Genomic DNA, 10,188 nt, shown 5'->3' with positions numbered 1-10,188 from the left:
GACCCGGATCTCGGGGGCCTCCACGCTGCTCAAAAAAAAGCCCATTTGTGAATTTCTTCTTTTTTATTTTGGCCAAACATTTCCTTCTCCGTTTGCTCATTTGTGTGAAGGAGGGATGGGGGAAGTGGAGGGGGGGAGTCGGTGTCCAGATTGCGGTGCATCTGCTGTTTTTCGGCGGCGTGGCGAGGTCTGGGCCCCGGCCCCGATGCACCACGCAGGTGCTACCCCCCTCCCCCCCCCCGCCTCCCCCGAAGGCCACATTCTTCTATAGCCATGTGCTGCCTGAGCAAACTGCCCCGTCCCACCGCCGACTGGCCACTGCCCCGGCAACATGCATTGTTGCTCTATGCAAATCCCGCTCCACACTGAGGACAGAGGCTCGGGGAGGGGGCATCCTGAGCTCAGGAGCCGGGGATAGAGAACGGAGGCCGGGGGCCAATAAATGAAAGTTTGCCTTAAATCCTCGAGGATAATGGAGGCAGAGGTTGGGGCCGAGCCTCGAAGCCGAGATAAACAGAGGGATTACTCCGTCGGTTTTGCATCACTCACTCTCCTCTGGGTGGCCCTTAACCGTCGGGAAAGCAAAGCAAAGAGGGGGGGGCAAGAGAAGAAAAAACGTTTAACACATGGACATTCACACAGCACATAGGGGGAAAAGAAGTGAGCCTAATTCCATCAAAGACTGAGAAATTAGCAATTAATTTATTCCAACCTCCCCGCCCCGGCTCCTTTTTCTATTTTCAGCCCAATTGTTGGTTAGTTCTGCAACATCTGGTCCAGAACAGCCGCGTTGCCCGATGACTGATGCTCCCTCCCATTAAAGTAGAATGAGCGGAGAAAATCTTCCCCCCTCTTTTTTTTCATTCATTTCTTGTCCGTGGGAGATTAGTTTGCTGCGATGTGAAAAAAGTAATCATTAAAAATGTTGCTCTTTTTTTTTTTTTGCAGGCCATGCATAACCAGCAGCGCGGGCCGGCTGCCTTTATTTGCAATTGTAATTTAAAGAATAATTAAAGAAGTTAAATGATTCCGTAAATGTAGAACAACTTGAGTCTTTGTGCTCAAGGGTGCATGAACCTGCGCCGTATGGCTGGTTGCTCCGATAAACCCGGTAATGAAAGAATGTAGCGCCGCGCTAATGACTAAATTTTGAAGTGTTTTTGGATTTGCTCAGCCTCGTGTCCTCGGCCGGTGCTCCCCCTCCGATGCCTGACCTTAATCTTGGCGCCGAGGACCGGCTTTTAACCACGTTAGCAAGAAGTTGCCGATGGTCTCCGTTAAGTCTCTTTCATTGACGGAAGCGATACGCCAACGTGGAAATAAACGCATCAGAGAAGCTTTTTAACCGACATGTGAATCGATCGATTGTTTTCACAATCAATTAAAGATTTGTTGAATTAAAAATGTTCGAAAACAAATCCGAAGTTCCACGATGTTCGGTTTACGATCACGTGAGACAGAAAAGAGAAACAAAACATCCGCAGTCATCAAATGTTTTGGCTTTATCTCAAAATCAATCTTTAAAAATCAATCAATACATTCATTTTCCGTCAATTCTCTACTGGATTTCATAATTTTTAGTGTTTGCATTTCTGTCTGAGGGAAATTAGCATCAAGCTACATGCAGCGTCAAATTCAAATTTCTTTATTGGAGGATAACCCCTTGAGAGGCAGCGTCTCGTTTTCGAGTGGGTCCTTAAAAACAACATGCAAAATGACATGCACTCAATAAAACCTTAAAAAATAAAAATAAAAATGAAGCATTCAAAAGCAGTGCAGTGATTTTTGAAAAACAAGCAAATACATCTTGAAGGTTTGTAAAGAAGATGATCTCAGTGAAATTATTCCAGTTTGATGGTACTTTAAACTTAAACACTCCCAACTTATTTAAATATCTTAGGAACAACAAAAAAGATAAATCTAGAAAAATATGACAAATAAGATGTTTTATTTTAACGTTATTCAGTTTCTTTTTTTTAAAATGAAATATAAACACAATCTGTCAGTGGAGGTGTGAAAGAAACTGATTTCTTCTTTTTTGGTAATTCATTTTTAGGAAAAGAAATATAAACATAAATGTTAAAACATAAATCAACATAAATGAAACAGCGAGTCAAAGTGTCGCCATAGGATCGAACTATGCCGACTCAGCATTTTTAAACCGCCTTCATCAACCTGCATCCACCCCGACACACACACACACACACACACACACACACACACACACACACACAACCCCAGCTATTTCAACACATCGTCCAGCATAGAAGCGAGCCAACGGCCTCCATCATCACACATTTCACCGTCGAAGCGAGCCGGGAGGAGCTTTGTCACGTTTGTTGGTAATATAACAGAATAAAAAGATCCCTGCGTTGTCCGTCTGTTGAGCGATGGCAGCAGCTCTCCGTGGAGGTGACCTTGACGGTGGTGGTTTTTCTGGGCGGGTCCAAGGTGAACACCGGCCTTCAGCGCCGACCGGGCACCGCCTCTCCTGGAGGATTCACAAGAATAAAAGCTCTGGTTTAAAATAATGTAACATTCATATGCAGGAAACGCCTTATTGTAGTTTGATAATTTCTTGGAAAAAACAGCTAAATTATATAAATATTAGATGTTTTCAGTCCAAAGAACTGTAACATTTCATAATAAAGGCCTTGACAGACCAGGGCGACATGAATATTTCGTTTATTTTCCATGAATACTTTCACACAGAAAAGTTGAATTTTCTGAGCTTGTGTTGCGCATATATTTCTAACAATAATAATAACAACAGTAACAACATGGGGGTTCAGCAGTCAGAACCAAGACCAAAAAAACCTTTCTACCTTCCACCATGACAAAGACGGTGTCCACTTCCACTTTTACCTTTCACAGTAAAAGCCTTCGATGTATAGCATGTGCAGGCGAGTGATATTTATTTGGGCACGCCACTTAGCGGTGAAGCTTTTATTTTGGAAGCTGATTTCATTGCTTGATGCACTGTAAACACATGTTAGCTATAGGTTAGCTATAACTTTGTGTTATTAAACTGGAGAAAAAATAAACACCAAGTTGGTGAAATAAAATGCAGAAATGACAGAACGAGGATTGAGGTGTCTGAAAGTTTAGCTGGTTAGCATAGATGCCTCCACGTCGATCTGTAACTAACCCATGTGAACTAGTTACACCTGAGTTTGACGCCAAGACACACCTGGTCATTTTTTCCAACATTAAAAACCACATTGAAGCTGCAAATCTGAGATCCAGACCTGATCCTAGACTTTCTTTTCATTTTTACTTTATTTCATCCGTTTCTCGATTGCGATGTTCTTTGCATTTTAGCGTGTCTACGTGGCTAAATTGGAGATATTTAAAATTTTTTAAGAACATACAAATAACAACATTGAGTTCCATTGTCGCTTTTGTTTTGACTCAAACTTCTTCCGGCTGCTGTCAAACTCCCGGACAGCCACCATATATTGTCTTTTCCCATGATCCCACCGGCAACGTCCCGCTAAGGAAAAGCAGCGCCGACACGACAAAAAAAAAAATCTTGAAAGAACACAAAAGGCACAAAGAGGCGGAGGGACGCAGCGGGCGGAGGGCGGCCGGTCTCTCGGAGCCTCGACGGAGGACTTCGGCCTCGTTCATACAGCCGCTAACACAATCCTGAGCGAATGCTAATGAGGTTGCTCTGATCCCTCCGGTGCTTCCCATGTTTTCAACACCTTCAAGGACCACATGGCGCTCACGGCATAAAGACAACTAAATGAGAAATCTGAACGTTTTTTTTTTTTTTGTGACGCCGGGAGGGCCTCTTCGCTTTTCAACCTGGCCGCCCCATTCATCCGAACACCCCTCCCCCCCCCCAAAAGAAAAGATAAGAAAGAGTGTGCTGCAGGGGGTGCGGATGAGTAAAACTTTTCAGGAAAAAAAAAAATGGGAGCGAACCTGAAGTAATAATCAATTTATGGCCACGCAAGGGCGAAAGCCTTTGACGCTGGGGGGAGAAGGATCGCCCGGGTTGTGGAAATTGAAAAGGAAGGAAGAGAAAAGAGAAGATGCTCAAATTCAGAGGCTGTTTTTTCCTCACAACCGCTGTAATGAGATCACTAACATCTTGAGCCGGCCCGCCAGACAACAGGCCTCCCCAGATGAAAGGTGAATGGGCCCGGGTTCCCGCTGGCTGGTTCAGAAGCACTTTAATAGCGTGGTGGTGGCGCCGCCCTGTGAAAGGTTCCCGGGCAGTAGCTCATATTAGCGGCGGAGCACACTGCTTAATAGGATGATGCCTTTTTGGCTTTTGTCATGAGATGATTAAGGGCTCCGTTGTCACCGGTTGCCCGTTGAGCACAAGACACTAGAATCCACCACGCCGGGGGGGCGGGGGTCTACGCTGTTAGAAAGGGGGGATGAAAACACCTCTCAGGGATCCATCAGGTGAGCTCTGCTTTGGAGTCCACGGAGCCCTTGAAGAAACCTCGAGTGCTTTGTTTTTCCTCTAAAGACCCTCAAATCCGTCATGGCGTTTTCGGACAAAGCCAAACGCCGCCGAGGGGAGCAGCGGCGGGAGCTGAGCTCATAATGGTCCTCGAATTAAGAAAATATGTACGTACGTCTGTAATTCAGTTCAGCCATTGCAGCAGTTTTTACAAAATATTTTAAAAAACCAACCCACAGGTCTCTAAAAACCCTCCTCCTGATATCAATCTACTTATTTTGTCGTTATGGTCCGATCAGGGAAGTGATCTCTCGTCCACGCTCTTGTTCAACACGCTGACTGAAAGGGCGAAAGTGGAATTACGTAACTTTCGTCTCCTTTGAAGACTTACGAGACTTAATCGGCTCGTTTAGATGAATATTGTCGTCTGCATCAAAGCGCCGTCACTCAGACGTTCAGGGCATCTCAACACGCTTTCTGGCGGCTAAAAGAATCTATGAAAAGGCATTAAATTAGCTCCTTTTTTAATGTTTTGAATAAAAGGAGGATTGCGTGTCATACGATCGCCACAGTTTTCCACACAGAGACGGCGATTGAACGGGGAACGTTGGGCCAGATTGACGTTAAACAGAGAATGCACTTTGTCCATTTTTTTTCTTTTTTTTTGCAATCAATGCAGGTCCTTTCAATCAGGAGAGCTTTATACTCGGGATTAGTTTTGGTGACTTAAGAAGCTAGACTACCTCCGTACCCCCACCATCTGCAACTGCACCCCCACCACAACCCCCTCCTCAACCCCCCCCTCCTCGCAAAAATAGCACAAGGATACTGCCAGCCTTTTCACTCCCTCCTAACAAGGCGGCTCCGGAGCACCGGCCCACTCCAAGTAATTAAATCAATCCCTTTGTGTTCCCCAATATTCCCCTTCAGTGGGTGACTGCCCGAGATCTGATTATGGCTCTTCATGCATATTCAGGCCGAAGCTACAACTTGTCGAGAACGATATCTTTACTTTTTATACGCTCGTCATGAGCTGCCAATTTCCTCTTCTTAATATAGATCAAATATCTAACTATATATATTAATATACATCCCAGAATCCAGCAGGACTGTGAAATGCGGAGCGGCCGCTGACTCCGAAGGCATATTTAAGAGACGGGGAGAAGTTAGGGCGGGAGCTCCCAAAGACAAATTGGATTAGCAAGTATTGGATTAAAGGTAAAACGGAGGGATAACAAACAAGAAAAGCTGCCTGTGATCACAGGGTTTAATATATTTCTTTTCCTCTCCGCTCCCTTTCTTCTCTCCCCCCCCCTCCCCCCCCTTTTCTTTCTTTCTTTCCGGGTAAAGATCCCAGGCTTAAGACAGACTTATTAAAACTGGGATTAATTTGTAATGCTCCCCTAACCCTCGGGGTCAACCAAAGATTTGTTATCTAAAGCAAACAGGAAAAAATGTACTTTAACAACACAACGAAGGGGCTTTAAATCCAAGTCCGTGGGGCTTCGGGGAGATTTTAGCTTTTGTAGGAAAAGGTGTTATCCCTGTGATATTTATTCAAGCGAGGAAGGAAACCCCTTTTAGGACAATCTGGATGAGGGTAAATAAAATCATTGCACGGGATATTTGCAGTTATGGAGCTTTTACCTGATAAAGCAATACAAAATACTGATGGAAGAGGGATGTAAAAAAAACATGCAAACGGTGTCGAGATAATTTCTGTGATCTCGATGACAAAAACGGAGCGTGAAGAAAGAGTAGAAAGAAACGTGCTTCTCTGGGGTTTATTAGAAAATGTTTCCTGTTTGTGATGCGAGGTAACGCCGCCGAGGGAGCGGCACTCTCATTAGCCTTATCTTTGTAACGTCGCGCCGGCTCAGATTGGGATCTTAATCTTATTTGGTTATGGAGGCTTCGTTCACTCCCCGACAAGCACAAAGACCTCTGGGAAACAAATGCGAGAGCCTCCGCGAAATATCGGCGCTTTGTTTCCCCGCGAAAGGCTTTTGGGTTTGTTCCTCAGGAGGTCGTGGTTCAAGGAGCCGAGTTGACCGGCCTCGGAGCCGAGCGAGCCTAAATCTCTTGGCCGGTTGCCCGTTTCTGCTTCTTTGCTCCACAAAAACTCCAGTCTTTGTTTGCCCCCCCCCACACACACACACTTCTTCAGCCAGCCTCGTCCCACCGACGGGACCACAAACGTAATAAAATATTAGAAAAAATGTTGAAAAATGATGTGAGAAAATGTCTTGGTAACACTTTCTATGAAGGTCATGTACATAATGCATCATAAGCACATTTATAACACATTATAATGCGTTTATAAGGCTTTATAAAAGTCGTTATAAAGTATTATAAGTGGTGGACATAATGCGCTGTGTAACATCCAGGACTCAGATGTTTCTTTCAAACACTGCACTCACATGGGCATGGAGGTATAAAGCATTAGTAATGCTGAACTTACCACTTATACTACTTTATAAACCTTGTTATAAGGTGTCATGCATGATTATAAACATGTATAACTGTATGTATAAATGCATTATAACGTGTTCTAATTGTGCTTATGATGCATTATGTACATGACCTTCATAGAAAGTGTTAAAAATGTCTTTAAACATCAAATATTGTGATTGCCATAAAATGTTGCTCCCCTCCCAGGAGGAAGACTCTGATTTCTTTACCCAAAACCTACGGAAGAAACAATACTGTTTATTTTCTGCTTCGTAATAGTTTGATTTAAAGGCTGCCAAAAAATATGAATTAGATTCACCTCACAGGTACAATAATGTCTTCTCCATGCTAACAGCTATTTACTCATTTAATTGTTTAATTGAGTCTCACAGCAGTTTGTCCAACAAATTGAAATCCACTGATGTCTGGATGACGCACGGTCTCGAACACCAGTGTCTCATCAGCCCGGCTCTGTTCACATTGTCTCTTCCAATCAGTTTCCGGCCCGCCCTGATGTCCGCCCACCTGTGTCTCGTTGTCTGATTACTTTCTTGTGTATTTATCCCGTGTGTTTGCCTGCGACGGTGTCGGTTCATCTGCCTTCATTCTAGACTATTATCCATGTTCCTGCTGTGTTTTCAGGCCTTTTGGTGTTTTATTAAAAAGCTGCTGTTAAAATTCCAACTCCCTCCCTCATTTCTGCATTCGGGGTCCTCTTTTAAACTCCAAAGCCGGCCACTGACGAAGGCCTCAGTAGTTACGTTTTTGCAACAATGGGGGGGTCTACTTCCTGGTGTTGAGAAACTCTCCGGGAGCTGATCCGTGTGCAGTTTAACAGTTTAGTTGTGTTGTCGAAGCGGATTCACTGAGTTTCTCAGGTAGAACATGTTGGTTGACCTGTGGCGGGGCGGAGATTGGTACTCCGCCTCGGTGGCCGTGACTCTATAGTCACATTTTTTTAATTCACATTTTGAAGTATTGCATTTGAAAAGATCAATGAAAATCAATGAAAATTCAATCAAATTCTTAGTTTTTGCCTTTGTCGAAAAAAGAGTTGATGCACTAAATATGTCTAATGTGCTCTAAATCTTCTCAAATAGCGTACGAATGCTTCTCTTCGTCCACGGTAAACTTGAAATATAGCCAATCATAGCTAACACGAAAGACAATAACAATAAAAACTTGCCCAATTTTAACAAATTCCTGAATAACTCTCTCCGTACTACTTCTCTGTTCGTGGGCGGATTACAGTCTTGTGTTGCTATGGCAAAAACCTCTGGACAAATTACGCTGTTAGCCAAGTTTATTTGCTTTGAAACTGGAACCTCGGTTAGGCTTAGGTTTTGGTTAAATATTCTTATTCTTACATCCCGTACTAATTTAAAATAAAAAAACAACGTTGAAGTTTACTTTCACAAGAGACACAAACACCAGTGTCCTGGGTGAAAGTCCTGTGTTTGACCGATCCATCCAACCCGACCTCCACCGTCCGCTACGTACTTTGTAAGGGCAGTACACTAAAAGTAAAAAAGTACGTGATTTGGAACGCTTATTTAATGCTGATTGAGTATTTAATGAAAGCTGTCACATCTTGGGTTCACCTGCTTGTGTGAGGTTTGTAATCCGACCTGCAGCCCGACAAAGACAACCCTCCATCTGAGTATTTGCCGTTTTGTTTTCGGTGGCTTGTTTAATCGAGGTTTGGCTGGCGGCCCAGCGCTGCCAGTCACCAAGTCGCTAGCTACGTATTTCCTCATTCTCTCCCATTTCTGCCTCTGCTTGCACACATTCCCCCCGCGATCGCTTCTGTGCCAACACAAATGTTTTTGTTTTTTTGGGGCATTTCCAGAACTGACAAAATGATCATGAAGTGTAAATAAAGTAAACATATTTTGGTATTAGATATTTTCAATACAGGTACACGTCAACAAAGATGCATTTGAAAATACCAAAAAATGTTTTCTGAATTTTTTTTTAAAGTTCTCCATTTAATTGAGATGATAATTTGAATTGTGTGATACTGTCACCTTTATTCAACAGTTCAATAAATCAAACATATCTGATTTTATACTCTCCATTCAATAAAGGTAAATTCTGCCACTTTGCATTGCCTCTCTGATGTGAACAAACACAGGACTTTCACCCAGGAGGACGCTGTTTTTGTCCCACGTAAAACAATAAGTGATTCATTTAAATGTACGTCTGCAACTTGAATAACTTGTTAACTAACAAACGTTCTTATTTTAAGCTAAATCATGGTTACTTTGTTAAAAGTAAGGGTGCTGCTCCGCCGCTTATGTTTGTCAGTTCCACCCGTCGCTCCACAGTCCAAATATGGTCACTTCCTTTCACTGGTTGCAAAAATTCCAGGATGGCGACGACCCAAAATCCCGAATTTGAGACTTCAAAACCGTAGTCTACAAAGCCTTAATTTAAGCTTTTACATAGACAACAAGACTAATTAATGACGTTTAGGCAACTAAACCAAACGGTTGTGCGAAGGCAAAGCTGGCACTAAAACCTCAACGTTGACTTGGTTTCACATGGATGACATCAACGGCAGCCTCGTGGTTTGGCATCAAGTTGGACTGAGAACAGATTGAAATAAGGACCCTTAAATCTGCATTTCCCCCTTATTGTTTTGAAACCCATTTAAATAATTTGATTCTACAGAAATTGACGAAGCTGATCAGTCAGTTTCAGAAATCATCAACATCAATGCGTTGTAACAAACAAACATAAAGCCTCTCGTCATCAGCATATAGTGACATCATTGTTTTTTCCGATGTGTAGTGTGGTTTCCTCCTCGATGACAGATTGCCGTGTTTGTGTAGATCACAGGGATGAAGTAACATTTAATTGCTGATTAATTCCAGGCAGTTGCCGAGCGTGTGTTTGGCAGCGTCACTGCATTCTTAAATAATATGATTGTTTTTAGGGAGCATTTCCCATTTTTAAGCTTGTTGACCTCGAGAGGAGAAGAAAGGGTGAATCAGCCTCGTTTCATCCCAAAAGCGTGATCAATGCCTCTCGTGTCCATTTTCTATTGGTAATCCTCTGCAAATTGCCCTCCGCTCGCAGTCGGTGTATCAGCTATTTGCACTGGATTAATGTGAGTCACTGGTGGCAAGTGTTCAAATCAATGTTTATTAATGGTTTCTTTAAGTGTTTAAAGATTAAGTCATTAACATATTGATGAAGTTTTCAAAGTTGCCCAGGGACAGAAAAAAAAAATGGATGCTGGAGCTGGAAGAGCGTTCGACGAGCCGCTGAACCGACGCCAGCCGCCGAAAAAAACAAGAAGCCGAGGAAGGAAA

This window comes from Eutrigla gurnardus (genome assembly GCF_963514095.1).
Source record: "Eutrigla gurnardus genome assembly, chromosome: 3".
Lineage (NCBI taxonomy): Eukaryota > Metazoa > Chordata > Actinopteri > Perciformes > Triglidae > Eutrigla > Eutrigla gurnardus.
The sequence above is the reverse complement of the archived record's forward strand: the minus strand, read 5'-3'. Positions refer to the sequence as shown.